The sequence below is a fragment of the Panicum virgatum genome, chromosome 9N, assembly GCF_016808335.1.
Source record: "Panicum virgatum strain AP13 chromosome 9N, P.virgatum_v5, whole genome shotgun sequence".
NCBI lineage: Eukaryota > Viridiplantae > Streptophyta > Magnoliopsida > Poales > Poaceae > Panicum > Panicum virgatum.
The window spans coordinates 24,221,469-24,242,424 of NC_053153.1; positions in this window are offsets into that span (position 1 = coordinate 24,221,469).

Here is a 20,956-nt window from a genome sequence, read left to right on the forward strand (position 1 = left end):
GAAGAGATCAGGTATGAACATGGGCATGTCTTCGATAAAGGGCTCAGGATCTGGGAACTTTGGTGGTTCGGTTATTTCCTCTATGTATGGTGGAGGTGGAGAGGATGTGGCTGAAAGGATTCGAAGCTGTTGTGTCTCACTGGGCTGCTCTATCAGCTCTGGTGGATCGTCATAGATGCCGGTATAGTCAGTGCTGTTCAGAACCTTCTCTAGGAGAGTTTTGACTTCAGCTACTGTTCTATGCATGACGGATCCCTCGGAAGCCACATGAAATGTGCACTTTCCGGTTTAAGGCCATAGAAGAAGTGTTGCATAAGCATTTCCTCTGGCATCTGATGTGGTGGCTCGGAGTCTACTAAATGCATAAATCTAGCCCAGGCTACTCCAAGTGATTCATCGCCTTGCTCGAATGATATCAGTTGTTTCCGATGAGCAATCACTTTGGAGATAGGATAGAAGAACAAGCAGAATTCATCCTTCAGCTGTATCCAATCTCCTCCGACTCTCCTTGTCATCCGGTTGTACCAAATCTTGGCTTGCCCCGTCAGAGAGAACGGGAATAGCTTCCACCGTAAGGTGTTTTGGGACATACCGGGTATAATCAAAAGAGAGCAATTCTCTTCGAAGATTTGCAAGTGAACATAAGGACACTCGTCCTTCTTACCAGAGAAGGACTGTGCGCGAACCATGGCTACGAGACCGGGACGGATCTCGTAACCATCGGATAGGATGGGGTGGCAAGATGGTGATGGTTCCAAATACTCGCGAGATGGAACTGCCGGATAACTAGGAGAATACTCCATGTGGATGGATGGAAAATCGTACGGCTGATTAGCTCTAAGTCTAGTGTTGCTACCGTTTCCCGGCAACGGTGCCAGAAAGCTTGTTGGCACTCCTTAGCCTAACGAATTACTCCCCAAGCGTACAGAGACCGATTGTAGCTTTCACCAGGGAGTATACCTGGGATATCGAATCCAAGGAACAGTAAAGCTTCGACAAAACTTAGAGATCGTCAACCGGACACAACCAGCGAGAAGAAGAACAGGGAAGAGGGCCTAACTCCAGATAACCTACTATTCTGACTAGTTAATGAGCTAACTACTGACTTGATCTGCTCCGGCGGCTGGAAGAGGAAGGACTTCAAAAAGAGATGAGAGGGGCGTCCGACAGCAACCTGCACTACTGCTATGAAAACACCCGAACGTGGTGGACTACAAAGGACGGATAGGGCTGTCACCACCTACCGATTATCACAACAGTTCCGTGAGGTGGAACACAACCTAAGGTAACTACCAAGCCTGGGCACCACGCCCACAGCTCTCGAGCTACTTGCTCCTACTGTGTACTTAGAAAGCAACCTCAATTAAGCAGAACTTGCTACTTATGCAGACTCAGGATCCCGCAGATCAAAGTAAGTACTTAACAAGTAACTAAGACAAAAAGTAAAGCTAGCGTGAAACTGAAGTTGAGACAAGGAACTTACTCAAGTATATTCCCCCGAGGTGGATACAAAAGTGAAGTAAGACCGAGAGAACTCGAGTCCGCTCCTTTCAGCTCGGCTTTCACCAGAGCACTCACCTCACTCTCTTCCTGCTCAACACAAGAGTGTACAAGAGACTCTCTTCTCTATGAAATGGTGTGTGTTACAAGAGGGGTATGGTGCTCTATTTATACTACTCTGAAGTCGGTAATGGGCTGAGCGTCAGTTGCACGCAGGTAAGTTCGTTGAGCTTGTCTTCCACTCCAAGGGAGAGCAACAAAGGCTGCCAGGTGGGGCCGGCCGGCCTCCCCTAGGCCGGCCAGCCTGGGGATGTGGCCGCGTGGCCACCACCTTTGCAGGGACGCTCTGGATCTCCTCTTGAAGTCGATAGAAGTTGCGTGGCTTCAACGGTGATGGTTAGGGGCCGGCCGGCCTGGCTCTGGCTCGGCTCTGGCTCTTGTTACACCGACATTTTGTTCTCTAGGCCCAAATTGCCTCACAAGTTGAATTGGGCTCTGGTTCTTCGGGTTGTTCATTAATTCTCATTATGGTTCAGAATTGTTGAGTGGATATCATGGGTTTGTTGCTGAAAAGGTAATGGAATTCCTGGAACTCTTCTATGATTCTACTGTTGTTCTTTCTGGTGCTTATTATCCCACAAGTCCACTTGTTTTGCACCATATCTTAGAGATTGCATCTCATTTGCATGCTGCTGAAAGAGATCATAACTTTAGAAATATTGTTGCTCCTATGAAGCTTAAATTCGTTAAATATTGGGAGGACATACCACTGCTATATTCATATGCATTCATTCTTGATCCTAGAGCTAAGATGAAAGGATTTTTTAATGTGTTGCAAATACTTGATGATAGTACTGGAGCCACTTACAGTTCATATTATGCTATAGTCAAAACTGAATTGTATAAATTGTTTAGCAAGTATGAGACCAAGTTTGGTGCAGCTAGATCTCATAGGGTTCCACAACCATCAGCTCATTCTGGTAAGAAAAAGCAGGCATGGGCAAAGATCTTTGGAGAACATGTTGATTCAATTGTTGTTGGTCCTCCCCCTGTCTCTTCCTTTTCATCTTCATCTGGTGCTGTTAGTGAGCTCTCAGCTTACTTAGACAGTGATTGTGTCACTGCTTATGATGATGATTTTGACTTACTTCTCTGGTGGCGTGGCCATAAGATAACCTATCCAATCCTATCTATAATGGCTAGAGATATCATGTCAGTTCCTATATCTACTGTCTATTCCGAGTCTTGTTTCAGTTTGTCAGGCAGGATACTTGAAGAGCGGCGGCGACGTCTGTCACCAAAGAATGTGGAGAAGCTGACTTGCATCAAGGGTTGGTTGCTAGGAGCAAGAAGGGAACAACACGATGCTGAGGACACAGAGCTTGAGGAGGCATTCGAGAATCTATATCTTGATGAAGAAGAAGCAACTGGTGGTGTTGGTGCTGATGTAGTGAGCTGAGAGTGAGAGTGATCTGAGAGTCTTATGCTATGAGATGAGTGACCATTTGAACTCACTGTCATTTTGGGTGGTCATTTGAACCATGCCACAATGGATTGTAATAATTAAGACTTATTTTTTAGCTGACTGCACTCTTTTTCTTTCTAGGGTTTCTCACAAGGGTGAGTTTTACCTAGAGAGGTTTTTAATGAGGTAATATTGCACATCAACTCATTTTGATTATCATGTTCTTGCTATCTGTTGACTGTGTGTTGTGTATTGTGTGCTGTGAATTGTGATTGTGGAATGTGAATGTTGGTGAATGTGAAAAATGATGAAGTGTTTGAGGTATTCTGAGGTTGATGGGCTGTGGGCTAGCACGACCAGTGAAGTGTGCTGTGCTACACGGGCAGGCACAACACGAAAAATGGCCCTAGGCACGAAGCACGCAGCGGCACGATTCGTGAGGCCCGGCGGCCCATGTCGGCCCGACTACTTCTGGGTCGTGCCGGCCCGACATCGGGTCGGGCCGGGCCGGGCTGGCCCGTTGGCCATCTATAGGGGCGGTCGGCAGCCTATCACTAGGATTCGGGAGGAGCTGACTAGAGCTAGGGTTTAGCACATTTTAGTAGATCAGTAAATTGGGCTAAATAACATGGGACAGATAGACCGGACCTGTGACACCTCTGGTGTCTGTACACTAAAAGCCAATCCATTTAACCCAAATAAATCATAGAAGGGGTTTTGGAAATTTAATTCAGAAAGAAAAGGTCAAATACAATTCAAACTACACATTTGGAACATGGAATGTGAGAGCAATGATATTAGAAACATACTCAAATCCTATTTAAAAATATGCACAAAACTAAGTTTGGGTTGAAGTTAGTACCTTAAATGACATATGCTGAATTCAAGTTTCAGCCAAATCCCATAAAAAACCCAATAAAAATCAAAGCCCTTTATTGCAAGTTTGGAATTTTAAAATAGTTCAAAATGTGAACATCAAATGAAAATTTGCCTAAAACAAAAGTTGTAGATCTTGAAAAGTTACACAAGTTTGGTATTCAATACTTTTTCATTTGAGCCCAGAAAGATGGAGAAAATTTTAGTTTACAAAAAGGTCCCTAAACTTCTTGGAAATCACAAACTGGTCCCTATCTCCATCTCCCTCTCTATTTCGCCACCGCCCGCCCGTACACCGTCGGTGGACCTCGTCCACGGTGCGCCCGCGGCCAACTGGACCCAGGAGGGCCCGTCAGGGACACCTGGATGGCCCCTTGGCCTTTCCTCGCACACAGACACTTGGGCGCTTGCCACGCCGCCCCGCCATCCGCAGCGCCGCTCCTCCGGCCGCCACCTCACCGCTGAGCATCTCTGGCCTGGTCCGACCTCCCCCAAACCTCTTTTGCTTCGCCTCTAAGCCCTCCAGCCTATAAATAGGACCAGAACCCCCGCCGTCACGCGACCCTCGCGTTTTCCCCTTTCTCCGCCGTCCGCCATCGCCGGCGAGCTCGAGCTCGCGCGGACAGGCCACCCCCGACCCACATTCCCCCATTCGACCTCACCAGCAGCCTCTCCTAGCTCCTGTGAAGCTCACGCACGCCTGAAACCCCACCTGAAGCCACCCACGCGCCGCCGCCCAATCGTGCCGCCGCCGGTGAGCCCTCGGCTCGCCGTGGAACGACCGATTCCGGCGACAATCGAGCACTAAATCTACCCCTATAGCATCCTCAAGCCCTGATGGTGCTCGTGCGCTCGACGTTCGACTACCCCGAGCCTTCCTTCGGCCACAACGCCGGCGACTCGAACGCCATCGCCGCCATTCACGCCGGTGAGCTTGATTCCGACCGCCCCAACCTTGAACACCGGCATTGGTAGGTAGCTCTCGAACTCCTCTACCCCACGTGCCTCCCAGTCGCAGCAGCGGTAAGCCCTGCCTAGCAGAACACCACCGGCAAGGTGCGGCATGGAGAAGGCCGGCGAAGGACCCGGTTGTAATTTTTCTTTTTTGTTTAAGGGGCTAAGTACAAGTTTCTCTGAGTATTGCAGTGAACTTCAAAAATGCATAACAAATCACAAAAAAATTGAAAAATGCAAACTCAAATGTTCTGGAACCCTTACAATGAAATCTACAAGTTTTGTTACATGCAAACCTTCAGAATCCATCCACATTTTAATCTATGAAAAAGAATAGATTAAACACCTCATAAATGTTCTGGTAGTTTTGTACACTAGATGAACATCATTTTTGGATATGTTAGTCCTGGTAGAGTTTTAAGCCTCTAGTAAAAAGATGAGATCTGTTTGAATCTGTTAACTTGCTTAAATGACAAAGATTCTTAGATCTGCTAGTGAACTTCATGTTTTAATGCTGAAAAACTTGGACATGTTCTAGCTCTGAATTTTTTCCTGGATGAACTTGTGACTGCAGTCCTGCTGATCCATAAGTTTGAGAAATATTAGGTATAGTTTGCTATATATAATGTTTAATGCTTGTTTTACCAACTAAATTCATGGTATATAGTTCCTGTGCTTAGAAACATCTAGATTTATTTCTGAATCCTTCTTTTAGTTATGCAATCATGCTTGCATAGTTTGAACTCTATTTACTGAGTATTGCTACAGTTATAAATCATGCTTGGTATATCATGTCTAGATTTGTTATTTTTGTTCTGGATAAAATATTCCATATCTGATCATGATCTTTGGACGTGCTCTTAGCTAGAGTTAATAATTCCTGTGGTAAAAGTTTCACATGCAGCACTGATCATTTTGAATCTCGATTGAAAATGCAAGTTTATCTAAAGTTAAATGCATAAATAAATAATCTGGTAGAAATAATACTTGATAATTTGTTCGGAGCATGATTAAGCCATTACTAGGTTCTGGTAAAATTTTGAGATCCATAACCTTTGCATAACTCCCTATGGAAGTATTCTTTGTTGCTAGATTGTTAGTTTTGTTAATTTTATAGCTCCTGATGAATGAGTATATAAAATCTGGAAAAATTACAGTACTTAGTAGATAATATCTAGATGCTACAGTAAATTTTGTAGCCCCATATACCATGCCTATCAGTCTGTGAAAAATTATGAAGTTCCTATGTTAATCTGTTTGAATGATTTTTCATGTTTAGATGCCTTGTTGTTAGATGCTGAAATTTATACAGTAGATGCTAAATTGTCTGAGCTATTCTACATAAATTTTTCATCACTAGTTCATGAGTAGGTTTTCCTATTATGAAATTGTGAACGTATGTTATGTTTTAATTCTAGAAATGGAAACCACCCCCACGCACTCATTCATGAAGTTAGTTAACTATAAGTACTACTCCATAAACGACTGCCCAGGAAATGAATTCACAAAGATCGTCACTAAGTTAACTTTTTGTTGGACTACTACTTTATCGTGAAGGAAAGAAATCATTTATCCTATTGTAACCATGAAAATCTTGCATTGCATATAGACAAGGTTAATCTTGCCGACGGTGATTACGAACTGATTCCAGCGGACCCTCTTGCTGCGTCGGAGGTTAATCTTAACTGTGCTAACTTGAACCAAGACCTGGGCAAGGACTCTTAGTTTGACAGTGCCCAAGAAGGCAAGCCCTAGTGCATAACCCATTATTTTCCGCGTTATTATTCATCCAACTATTCATAAGTGTTGTAATAATTTATTTGCGCATTTACATTTTCTAGGCATTGATCGAAAACCTTAGATGCATGATCCCTAGGTACCAATGTTTGATATCCGGATCTTTTTATCGACTAGTTGCCCCGCTAATTAGGAACGGTAGAAGTCGAGGGGTTTCTTGCCTCTCGCGAGCATATAGGAATTGACTGACTTTACCTTTAGCTCAAATATAAGGACAACGGGCGGGGTTGTGTAGTTGTGATACCCCGCTGGTGTAGTCGAAATTGGATAAGGTCGCGGTGTGTGGCTCATTTCGTTAAGCGTTTGAAAGTACTAGCCACATGCCGAGAAATATGGTAATCGGTAAGCTTAAGTACCTGATTAGACCAGCGAGTGGAACGACCTTGCACCCTCTTGGTAGAAGTAGGTTTTATTTTTGTCCGGATGTACGGGTGCAGAGTAGTCGGACTCTGTAGTCGGGGAAGGTGCCCCGGATCCACGGACAGGAAAGAAAGGGGAACAGTAGTGTGGGCGAGAGCGAAGTCGATCCCCATGCGTGTGCGTTAGGTTCCCCTGGCCAGGTTGAAATTCGATTCGGAATCGTCCGCCTCTCACGGCATGAGATTGCTTAACGTTTTCGGTCACATAGAGTAACAAGTGGAACAAGATGATGATAATACTGCTGATTGATTAAATGGTTGCTCTACCATGTTTGTGTAGAGTTAGATGTAAACTTAGAACGGTTAATCCAACTAGAATATGGCAAAGTTAAAATCTGAAAATAAGGATCAACTCTTAGTGGCGTTTTTGGCAAAAAAAAAACCCCCACAAACCAAAAAACCTTGCATGTCTAGTTATCGGACTATGGTATATCCGGTGATGGGTAAGTCTTGCTGAGTATTAGTATACTCAGCATTGCTTGTGGCACTGTTTTCAGGTACTAACTCGAGGATATGATTGCGAGTCTGACTTGGCCATGTACTTTGCCTCTGGGCTGGTCTGTCGAGTGGGATGGCCCTTCAGCTGGTGCTGACCACCCTCCCACTAAGTGACGTGTTTCATACGGGCTTTATCGATGCGTCACATGTTTCGCTAGACGTCGTTTTACTTCTTCCGCTGCAATAACGAGACTTGAATAATTTGTGTAGTTGGACATCTATAGTACTTCGCTACTCTGAACATGGTTTGTAATAAATTTACTTTCCGCTACAAACTCTGATGATGTAAGAAATGCTCTATGTTGTAATCTCTGGGCTCACCTTCGTGTGAGTGTTGTCTGTGCGATCTTGGAAGAGCGTGGCTTTTATCGAGGCTTCACTCGAGGAACTACCGGTGCGTGCCGAATTGGGTCAGAGTTTTCTAGCAACGAAGATCAGTGCACCCGGGCCTAGTATTTTGGGTGGTTCCGCCACAGGACCGTTGGGTAAAAAGCGATGTTTTGTAAGAGTATACCTCACCGGAGCATCAAGATAAATTTTAGGTCAGTGACAAATCTACTTAGCGTTGTTTAGCCAAAGTCTTCATTTATAATGCATTGCTACTATCTTGTAGAGTTAAGTAAAATGGGTTACAATGTAGCATTTTTCATTTGTGGAAGATAGAATTTCGTTAATGACTACTCCCTCCGTCCAAAATTATTAGTCATTTTGGCTTTTCTAGATACAACAATTTTGCTATGCATCAAGATATATATCATGTCTAGATCCATAGCAAAATCGATGTATTTAGAAAAGCAAAAGCGACTAATAATTTGGGATGTAGAGAGTATATTAATTTACAGGATAAAGCAAGAGATTATGATTGAGAATATTTTCTACAAAAGTGCAAATGAGAATTTTTACAGGATAAATAAAGGATTTGAATTATCTGGTGAGATTATTCTAGTTAAATAAAATATTATTTTAATCGCATCACGGGTCAAAATATATAATAGAACATGTTATTTTGTTTTACAATGAAACTATATCAATGAATTATTATCTTATGTGATGCTCTATGTAATGTATTATATCATTTTTACTGGCCGTAGGAACGCACGAGCACAAACCTAGTATACACATAAGCTTGATCCTTTGCTATGTTTGTAAATGAAAAAAGAAATAGAAAGCAGCGAAAAAGGAGGAAACGAAATTGAAATCAATATACCAACATTTTAAGTGGCAATTTTACAAAGCCACCCTCATAATAGATTATGCAAAGCTTAATATTTACAATGGTAAAATTTTAAATTTATCATACTATTTCTACTCACGGTCTCGACTTCTCCCTTCGTCCCACAAAGGTTGTTCATTGGCCATTCCAAGTGGGAGTTTCGTAGGGGCTTCATGCACATTTAATAGGGTGCCGAATAAACAATTTGGATGACATGACACATTTTTAAAGAAGAGAGATGGAAGGAGTTTCATCTACAGTATTTCCAAGTCACATTGTGTCTTATACATTTAGTACATAGGAAACATCAAAACTGAAATCATGCATTGTAGGTATTGTTTCATGAGCAAATTTCCTGTTTGTCATTGGGAAATGTAACTCATCCTTTTATGTGCCATTGAAAATTAGCACATCTTTTCTATGCTATCCTTTATAATTTCCCATCCCATATATGCCATTACTGTTAGATTTCAATCTTAACGGCATCAAACTTTTGGTGCTGGGACATTTTTACCCCTATGTGTATCATATGACTCGAGTCAAGAAGTAGGACAAGATGGATTAAAAAAAGAACCGCCTTACCCCATCCTACCCGCGACGCAAGACCCTGATCCCCCCTCGATGCAGGAACCCTAGATCGGGTTGCCTCTCCTCCGCCCACCCTGTTGAGCCCCGGTCCTGTTCCACTGAGCCTCGCTCAAATTGATTCATGTGCAGATCTGGAAGTGGCTTAAACCAACTAGAGCAACTTTTCATTGAGTATCCTATGCTAACTACATGTGGGAGCACACCTCCACCTACTACCTCCAAGCCTACAAAAGAGAACAAAGCTAAAGGGAAGGCAAAGACAGCAGGAAAGAACAAGAAGAAACAAGTTACAGTGCCTCATGATAGTCCAGTGATGGGTACTAGAAGCACAACACCCCTCACAAGCATAGCCCTACCTCACATACTAGAAGCAAAAGAAAGTTTCACTGCCAGATCTGAATGTCTAGTTGATGCAATTCATTATGTATGAGCTGCAAGTTGATGTCTCATGTTTTGCTTGGTATTTGTCAAACCTAGTTTATGTACTGTTATTTTGCTTGAAACCTAGTGAGGTTGTTGCTTGTGCTTTTGGCATGTGTGGACAACACCGATTAGTTGCAATATTGCATATTTGGACATCAAAAACTAGCTGTATGAACAACATCAGCAGCTTGCAAAGATTTTTATATATTTGACATCTCTCTGTATGGCTGTTCGGCCATTATGTTGTTTTGTTTGATCATTATATATTGTTCGGCTAGCATATTTTGTTATAAAATAACCAGGTCATTTATATACTGCTCTTCACTCTAATGGCATGGGAGGGATGAATGCCACAAATATGCATCATTCTAGCTAGGGGTAGAATTATCTTTTCAACCTATCCTTAAAAACCTTAGTTAGTGGATTTTGACGGTAATGGCATATAGGGAATGAGAAATTATAAAAGATGACATAGGAGGGATGTGCTAATTTCCAATGGCACATAAGGGATGAGTACATTTCCCAATGGCATATAGGGAAATTGCCTAAAAATGGCATACAGGGAATTCTTTGTGGGGCGATTTTTTAGGCAATTTCCCTGTATGCCATTGACCTAGTTCCCTACTATGAAACTATGTACTATGATTGACCTTATGTAGTTTCTTAGACTTTAATTTTTGTGCAAGAAACCATTTCTTGCATGAGACCTAGTTTTTTTGTTTTTCTTCTCTCTCTCCTCTTTAATTGCATTGCCAAATCAGCAAAATATCCTACATGGCACCATATTAAATGGTGTAGAAACCATCCTAATCACTGCATTGAGACTGAACTCATAGAAACTCTCCAATTCACAAAGTCAAGAACAGGCTCACCCTGGATTAGTCACCGATGAACATGGTTGATGATTGGTTTTGATTTAGCTTCTCACCCTTTAGACCAGTCCCAACACTCAAGGATAGTTTCCATAGCATTAATGAGGATGCCATAAAAGTAATTTGGTGACATGGCAAGTGAGTTAATAAGGGAAAAGATAGACATGGTTTCTTATGTAAGACACCGTATCTACACAAGAACCAAGAAAGAGATAAGAGTGATAGGGTGAGGTAAGGAGATAGAAGAGAGAGGATTGAATGAGATTTATTTTCTTTATTTATTATAGAAATTATGCATTGGGGAGGTACTTATAGTTTTTTACTCTCTATTTTTAAGACACTGTCAGACCTAAGGCCAAAAGATATCACACGTGACATGGTTCTGTACGAGATATAGGATGGGGAATTTCATGCACCATGTAACCACCTATATCACATCTTGTACTAGTCGGATTAGATGGAAACTACTCGAGATAAGCTCTAGGAGTTAAACCGACTTATGGTTTTCATGTAACCTTGCTCTCCCGACCTATATAAGGGCAGGCAGGGACCCCTCCCATTCATCCCATAACATATAGAGACATCCCTCTAAGCGTATCGCTACACCCAAGGCAATACAAACCACATAGGATGTAGGGTATTACGCAACATCTGCGGCCCGTATCTGTCTAATTCTTGTGTTGCTTGCACCATTGTGTTCCTGATTTCGGCGTTCCCCCATGATCATCTCTCTAACTAAGAGTATCCCTAGATGGACATGATGGTAAAACAACGACAGACACCATCTTAAGCACTATGGGTTGAGGATGATCTTAATTGGCATGCTTTGATCCTCACGATCATCTCTCTATCTAAAGGTATTCTTAGATGGACGTAACTGTAAAACACCGACATACATCATCTTAAACACTATGGGTTGGAGATGACCTTAAAAGCAAGTATTATGGATCGCTGCAAGCTGGCTAAATCCTACGTGGAGGAGAGAGAGGATAGCAGAAAGAAGAAAATAGGCGCAGGGCTGGCTCATAGTTTTCAAGGGCCCCAGGGCGAGCCCGATACTATGGGCCTTTTAGCCCAACTATTTTTTTATTTGTTATGGTAATTAAAAATAAAATAGAAATTAATAAATAATAATATCAATATTACAAACTAAAATGGTAGAATATAAAACTAGGATTACCTGCAACCTGCTAGAGCGCTAGTGCTAGCGCCAAGGCAGCAAATGCTCGCGCGGGCCGCGGTGCCGCAGCATCAGCCAGCCTGCGTGTGGATGAGTGTGTCGGGCTCTGGTCTCCGATGTGTCGGTGTCTGGTGTAGAAGGAGAACACCTGGTGCCGGCCCCTGACAAAGCAGATGAAAACGAAACGGCGAACTTCGAGTTGCGATCGTGGTGCGGAAGTGCGGAAGTCCGGAAGACCGGGCGCTACTCGGACTCCGAGTGGATGTTAGGCAAGATGGGCCGAAAGTAAGAAGTCAGGTTGGTCTAATATATCAATTCATGGTAAATATAAGAAAATTGGAATATCTTTTTAACATGCCAAAAGAAAAATTCGGCTAAAATAGCAGTGGCTGGGGACTACTATGAAATTCAATGTGGAAAACAACAAATTGTTTCAGCATAAAAAATTATTCCGTTATGTGTGATAGTTTGGCTGCCAGTCACACATGTGATTACTAATATTTGCTGAAAGACCTGTGTGCCTAGTTGCGTGACTGACTGCTTGCTCGTATACTCCGAGTTGGACTAAATAATATTATCTACGATATACTAGATATTGGGCCCCCTCCTCCGTGGGCCTTGGGCCGGCGCCCAGCTGCCCTCCCCCTTGAGCCGGTCCTGAACAGGCGCATAGCTAGGGATGGCAACGGGTAGAAACCCGTCGGGTATCACTAAGCCAAACCCGCACCCGGCAGGGTAAAATCGTATCCGTTAAAAAACCCATACCCGTCGCGGGTATGATTTCATGCCCGTACCCGTACCCGTGCTGTTTTTTTTACCCGCGGGTTTCCCGTACCCGATAGAAGAAGCAACAAAATTTAATAGAAAGCATAAACAAATACACAATACATTATAGGCAAATGAGTCTATGAGTAGGTAATCATCGATGGGAATGGAAGTACATGAGTTTAAGTCTCTGTTAGCATGTTATTGGACCTTATTTTGATACAAGGCCTTATGACATTGGTATTTTAGGTTATATGTAGTCGGGTTTATTGTACCCACGGGTTTGCGGGTTTTGATACTTAGAGAACAAATCCGCACCCGCAAACCCGACGGGTATGAAGTTTATTCCATTAAAAAACCCGCGGGTATATAATTTAATCTATGCACACACTCTAATGGAGAAAAAACCCATCGAGTTCGGGTACCCGTTGCCATCCCTAGCATAGCTTACCGCCGGCTGAAACCGGCACTCCAACCTCTGGTTATGGGCCTTGAGGGAGTCAGACGCCTGCCAGCAGCTCGCTGCAGGCGAAAAGCGAGCGTCTGGGCCGCCCACGCAGCCGGCCGGCTGCATTATTGACCCCGCCCTAACTGGCATATGCCTCGGCTATCCCATATGTCTAATATTTACAGCAGTGCATAATTAACCGAGCAGTCATCATTAAATAGGTTTAAATAGGCTGTGGAATCCATCCATTTGGCAGCTGGCAGTCCAGCTGGGAGAATAAAATTTTTTAGCTTATGTGGCATTATAATAAATGTGAGTGTGGAAAGAGAAAGAAACTGGTCTTATGCAAGACCCAGTATCAACACGCAAACCAATACACTAGACACCACATGTTATGCATTGAGAGTGAGGTGATGTTTTCATAATAAATAGAGAACAAATATGATAGGTGGAGAAAAGAGAGAGTTTAATAGGAATCCACACCAAGGAATCATGAGTTGTAGAGTGTAGTTTTTAAAAGTGATGTTTTAATGATATGACAACATAGACACTACTCATAGACACTATGGATTGTGATTGGCCTAACACTTCCATTAACATTGGCGCCCCTAAGAGTATTCCACAAACCAAAATAGAAGATTAACTCAAACGTTAATTTCCAGCTGCACCACACCTTATTCAATATGTATGCAAGCATGCAGGGTGATTCCATTTTTCAAGGTCACGCTCACCCAATAAACCAATATTTAGTTCGTGAATTTTTTTAAATTTTGGTACTTTAGCATTTTCGTTGTTATTTGACAATTAGTATCTAATTATAGACTAATTAGACTTAAAAGATTCGTCTCGCCATTTAGTTTACAGTTAAATTGTATAATTAGTTATTTTTAGCTGCATTTTCATATTCCATGCATGTATCCGAAGATTCGATGAGTACTGTAGGAAAATTTTAAGGAACTAAAAATGATCTTAGCTTTCACAAAATCTCCTTTGCTTTAATCATATGACGTGCATGCATAATCTCTTCAGAGCATCTCCAAGAGCTTTTCCAAAATCTACTCTCTAAATTATTATTTGGAGAGGCATTTGAGTGAAAATCGTTTTTTCATATTTTTATCTTTTTCAACATCTCTTCTATATCTTATTTGTAGTCTAGAGAGCCATTCTTACTCTCCATCTTTAGCTAACATGAGCTCTGAAATAGAGAATATCTATCTTTGGATATACATTTGAAGAGACTGTTGGAGACTAATTTTTTTATCAAAATCTCTATTTCTATAAATTAGAGAAGATATAAAAAATCTCTTGAAGATGCTCTTGAAGAGCCTGCATTCAAACGTGCGCATTCTCGTTTCCGTCGGCGCCCGTTTGAATTCCGAGTATATAAGAAAAAATGGGAATACGGAGTACTCCTATAAAAGAGTCCGGAGGGAGTATCCCGTTTTCGTCGGCACCCGTTTGAATTCCGAGTTTCTGACCCATTCCCGTCGCCTTCATCGTTCCCGCAGGCCGCAGTAGCGGCTTGGCGCCGCTCGCCGCCACGGAGCGCCGCCGCTTGTCGGCGCCATTCCTCTGGATCCACCATTCTCTTCCTTCTCTTGCTCGTGGGTCCGGGATTCAACCCAAACTCGCCGTCGGCTCCTCCACTATCAAACCCTAAGCGGGCCTGCCGGCTTCGGCGGCGGCTTGTCGGCCAAGAAGGCACGCTCTGGTCGCACGCCGCTCTATCATCCTGCTCGATAAGGGTATCGTGTTTGTCAGCTTGTTTCTGATCTTGATTTGGTTTGTCCTTGAGGAACTGTCAGTACTTGATTGATACGAATACGATTGCTAACTGATAGAAAATACGGAGCAATGTCTCTGGATCACTAGATGAATACCACCAAAGTTTCTGAAATTACTGATGGACTAGTCTGGTGCTGCTACAGTTGAGATGGCGAACTATAAATTCTAGGTTTTATTCCTAAGCTTATCTGTTTGGTCGATTGTCGACAACTAACATACACCTTGTTTCGAACAAACTTGTATGGGAGAAGTCTAAATACCCCCCCCCCCACCCCAAACTATCAGTGTTGGACTACATAACCCCCCTACTACTAAACCAGGTAACGTGGACCCTAAACTGTGCAATCACGTTTACTTCACCCCCTATAGTGGTTTTGTCCGGTGGTTTTGACACGCTGGAACGATGAGGTGGACTAGGCTGCTGAGATGGCGCCTCTGACTTGCGGGACCAGTCTGTAAGTGAGGGATAGGCCATGGCGGCTCTGTAAAAAGGCACTGGAACTCCCTCGGCCCCTCCGTCTTCCATCTTCCGCCCGCTCCGTCGCTAGCTCCCCCGGCGAGGCGATGATCTGGACGAGATTCGGTTGATCGTCGTGCTGTAGGAGTCGAGGTCAGTGTCCACTACTCTAACTCCACACTCTGTTTTGTTTCTTTTGGGGCACTCAAAGTAGGGCATGGGTTTTCGAGGTGGGGTTTTGTTGGGGGTTTTTCTGTCATGGATTTCACCATCGATGAGTGTTGAAATTAGTTTGAAAAGTTATTCGCTTTCCCTTGATTTCACCCACTGCGCATCATATTCTGTCAATCCTAGGGTTAGACAAGAACAGAAGCAAGAAAGAATGGGGATTAGATATACAACGTGATCGTAGTGGCCAAGAACGATTTAATTTGTGTTTTTACGCAATGAATTACAACCATAAACCTTTAATCTTGTAAAATCTTTAACCTTTTTGGCAGCATGGATCCAATCGAGTCTCTGATGGTGAGATTTCACTATGGAGGGGAATTTCTGATAGTGGGAGGACACCTACAATATTTTGGTGGGAGTACTGGAATGTCTGCCATTGATGTGGATAAGCTGTCTTTGCCCGAGATCGAAGGTCATCTTGCTGATCATATGGCAATGGATGGTAGAGTGCAGTTGCACTGGTTGTATCCAGGAATGGGATTGGGTGAGGGTTTGAGATTGCTACATGATGACAATGCATGTTGTGAGATTCCTAAGCACATTGGTGATGGTGGAGTAGCAGATATCTATGTTGAGGCTCCTGCAGTTCAGTATGCAAAGGACTGACTGGGAATTGGAGTTTTCTGAAGCTGATGATGAACAAGAGGAAATATATGTTGATGTTCCTTCATCTATGCCTACTAATGTTGAGACAACCCTAGAGAAGCAGAGAGATAAAGACTTGTTTTCATTCAGACAATTCTACAAGTCTCCATCCAAGTGTCCTGCAGAGAAAGGAAAGGAACATGCAAGCAAACTAGAAGGTGATAGTAGTGAGAGATCAGATGTTGACTGGGTGCCTAAAGATCTGGACAGCTCTGGAGATGATGATGAAACACAACAACTGAGACAGTTTGCTAAGCAAATCAAGAAGGACATCAAATGCAAGAAGACAGGAGGTGGATTAGAGGCTGAAGTAGACAATTTAGAAGATGATGGCAGTCCATACTTCAACTCAAGTGATGAGTACTCATATGAGGAGGGTAGTGATGGAGAAACTATCAGGTGGAGGAGCACTGAAAATAGGTATGACAGTAAAGCTCATGTGCCTGTGTTTGCTCTTGGAATGGCCTTCAGGTCTAGCAGGCAGTTCAAGAAAGCACTTGTTAGGTATGGGTTGACAACACATAGGCATCTTTTGTTTCCAAAGGATGAAAAGAACAAGGTTAGAGCTGTCTGTTCTTGGAAAGGATGCAAATGGTTGATTTATGGATCTAAAACCAGTAGGTCAGAATGGTTCAAAGTAGTCACATTTGTGGATGAACATTGTTGTCCACCTAGGAGGGATAACAAGCTGGTGACATCAAGAAGGATTGCAGACAAGTACAAAGATCAGATAAGAGACAACCCCACGTGGAAGGTGGACTTGATTAGGCAAGCAGTTCTAAATGACTTTCTCTGTGATGTATCTCTGTCCAAGTGCAAGAGAGCAAAGGCTTTGGTGCTGCAAGAAGCTTTGGACTCTACCAAAGGAGAATACTCAAGGGTTTATGATTATCAAATGGAGTTACTAAGAAGCAACCCTAGTAGCACTGTGGTAGTGATGTTGAATCCTGACATAATACAGAAGCAAGTATTTCAGAGATTCTATGTGTGCTTTGATGCTTGTAAAAAGGGGTTCTCCACTGGTTGAAGAAGAGTTATTGGGCTAGATGGTTGTTTTTCAAGGGGGCAACCAATGGTGAATTGTTATGTGCTATTGGAAAAGATGCCAGCAACCAGATGTACCCTATAGCATGGGCATATGTTGAGTTGGAGACTCATGACTCCTGGTATTGGTTTATTGGTTTGCTGCAAAAAGACCTTAACATCAACAATGGAGGTGAAGGATGGGTGCTCATTTCTGATCAGCAAAAGGTTACAGCTTATTCTTAACACTTTGATTAGCACTTTTTCTTAACACTTGTTCTTGACATTGCAGGGTCTATTGAAAGCTGTATCAGAACTTGTTCCAAATGCTGAACATAGGATGTGTGCAAGGCACATCTATGCAAACTGAAGGAAGAAGTATGGAGGACAGAAGTTGCAAAGGAAATTCTGGAGATGTGCAAAGTCATCTTCTCAAGTGATATTCAATTACAACAGAGCAAAGCTAGCTCAAGAAACTCCAGATGGTGCAAAGGACATGTTGAGAACCTCACCAGAGCACTGGAGCAGAGCATTCTTTAAGTTAGGATCAAACTGTGATTCAGTTGATAACATGTGTGAGAGTTTTAACAATTGTATCATGGATTCAAGATTTTTACCAGTAATTTCTATGAATGAGATTATAAGATGCAAGGTCATGGTTAGGATTCAAGAGAATAGGACCAAGACAGAGAAATGGCAAGGCACAATATGCCCAAATATTTTTAAGAAGCTGAAGCTGAACATTGAGAGATCAGGCAAATGCTATGTACTCTGGAATGGACAAGATGGATTTGAGGTGAAGGAGAAGGACAAGATGAAGTTTACAGTCAATTTAGCTCAGAGAACATGTAGTTGCAGGTGTTGGCAACTTTCAGGACTTCCATGTTGCCATGCAATCAGTGCTATCTACAAGTCCTCAAAAAAATTGGACAACTTTATAGATCCATGTTACTCAATCACAGAGTACTTGAAAACCTACCAGTTCTGTTTGCATCCTGTAGAAGGCTAGGAGATTTGGCCAGTTTCTAAAATGCCAAGGCCATATCCTCCTGCTTATGTAAAGATGCCTGGAAGAAAGAAGACCAAGAGAACAAGGGAGGTAGGTGAGAAGCCTGCTGGAACAAAGATAAGCAAGGTTGGAGTCAAGATGGCACGCAGCCTTTGCAAGAAAACAACTCACAACATTAGAAAATGCCCTTACAACAAGCAAGCAGGCAAGAGGAAAAATGCACACATCAAAAGAGATGCTAAGAGGCAGATAAAGCAAAATGAGGCTGCAACATCTACTCCTGGCCCAAGTGTAAGTCAATTTCGGTGTACATCTACTTCTGGCCACATCTTTTCTTTTGTCTGTTCAATTCCAACACATTTTTGTTTGTAGGTACAACCTCAGGGACAGCCAAGGCCTGCACCGAGAGCAGCACCGGCTCATCAAGCTCTGAGAGCAGCACCGGCTCATCAAGCGCCGAGAGCAGCACCCGTTCATCAAGCCCCGAGAGCAGCACCGGTTCATCAATCCCCGGCAGCACCGGTTCATCAAGCCACGAAAAGCATCCCGCGTAGGAGTGGAGGCCTTCAGTACCTGTTGTTTGGTGATAACTACTGAATGTGCACCTGACACTAGTGAATGTGCAAGAATTGTTTTTTGATGTAACTGTGAAGTCTAAGCTCACAGCTCATATGGTTATGAGGCGTCTTTTGATGTAACTGTGCACCTACTTTGGTCACAAGTCTGAATGTGAACATTCAATGTTACAGACATATGGTTATGAATCTACATCTATCAACCTTCTCAGATCTGTCATGTTTTTTAGAATTTGTCATATTTTTTCTGTAAACAATTTTCATTCACAATGACAAGACAAATGGAGTCACAGAAAAAAAAGGATGAGGCCAACATTTTTGCTGAACATTTTTCATTCCAGTATCAAGAACAAACTTAACATGCACCTAGATGGCTACTACAATGTCACACTTTTACCAACATTAATCCAAACAAGATGGCTACTACAACGACCACAACCATGCACCTAGACAGCCAGCATCTATTCCCTTCCTTAATCTTGTCGACCATCTCAACCATTGTAGCTTCAGTTTGTCCCAGCTTTTGGCATCAACTCTTCTTTCTCCTTCTGCAGTTTCGCCTTCAAGTGCCTTAACTCTGCATTATCACTCTGCATCATCTCAATGACCTAGTTGGCCTCTGCATTTTCCCTTCTCAAGCTCCAAACAGCATCACGCAGATCACATAGCAATGTCCGCTCATATGGTGTCGCCTCACGATCAACCCACTGAAAGAACCCGTAGTCCCCTGGCGTCTGCACAATCACATCGCCAGCAGCAATTGACATATCAGGGAACCAATCTAGCAAAAACAAAAGAGAAAACCAAACTTTCTTACCATTCCCGCAGGACACCTGTAGTATCTTCGGCCAGGATTTTCATTGCTCCATGCGGTCCAGCACGGGGTCTTCCGGCGGCACTGGCCGTCACTGCTCCCCTTCCCTGTCCTCCCACCCTAGCTGCTCCTCTTAACGTTTGGTGAAAGGGATAAATGCTGCAGCGTCCCAGCCATCAGTTTTGGAGGGAACTGCAGTGCCCTTCCCGCCATTCTGCCCTTTCCCACCATTCTCTGCAATAACAGAGCCGCCATGGCCTATCCCTCACTTACAGACCGGTCCCGCAAGTCAGAGGCGCCATCTCAGCAGCCTAGTCCACCTCATCGTTCCAGCGTGTCAAAACCACCGGACAAAACCACTATAGGGGGTGAAGTAAACGGGATTGCAAAGTTTAGGGTCCACGTTACCTGGTTTAGTAGTGGGGGGTTATGTAGTCCAACGCTGATAGTTTGGGGGGGGGGGGATTTAGACTTCTCCCAACTTGTATTGTGCAATCTTGGCTAGACTAGAAAATGCAAAAAATTTCAGTATTGTTGATTACGCGTAGATTCAGTTTCCAGTATCTTCGGTCCTCATGTAATTGCCACACGGCAATTCTTCGTTAGTTCATTATCTAGTGCTAATTGTTGATCTGCACATCAATTCGTTATACATATTTCATGAACATGTTAACAGTGAACATTACGGCATTACCTGGTACACTAATAATAGGCTAAATTTCTGTGAGAACCTTGGGTTAGAGTTGGCTCTATTCCTGCTAGTGCTAGCTAGATACAATGGTTCGAAATAGCCTTGTGACTCATTTATTTGTCTAACATAATATATGGAACAGCTAGTAATCTTCTTGATACATATGTGCTTATGTCCAACAGTAATGCTTCTGAATCTTTCTAAAGACTACAGGCACTTGTGTGTTGTGCAAGTGCGCTCTATCAGCTAAACTTTGTATACCAAACACTGATGCCTTTTTGTTTCATTCTCTCCGATCTCTGGTTTGGGGCTGTAAGCTAACAGTACTACTGCACTTTAATAATCTTCCAGTCAAATATGTACAGATATTCAATAGTAGTAGTTTCTTTCTCAGATCTTCCAAGGTGCATTGAGTAACTGCAGAATGGTTCAATATTTTTCCACCAGGATATTAGCAACTTTATGAAGCTTCCTTGTAACTAAACACTACTGATAAGTTTATGTCTATACATATCTAACAAGTTACTCACTATTCATAGAGCAATCACTCCCTTGTTGATGCTGGGTAGCTATGCAGGATAGTTTTCCATACTCCTTCAATCCTTTTGTAAAATTCAACCCCCTTTTTGTCTTCTGCTCTGGCAGTACACTGGTCTGGTCATGATCATATGGATCATGGATGCTGCTGCTACTCAAGGGAACTCTTGTAGTTGAGATCCTTTGTACAT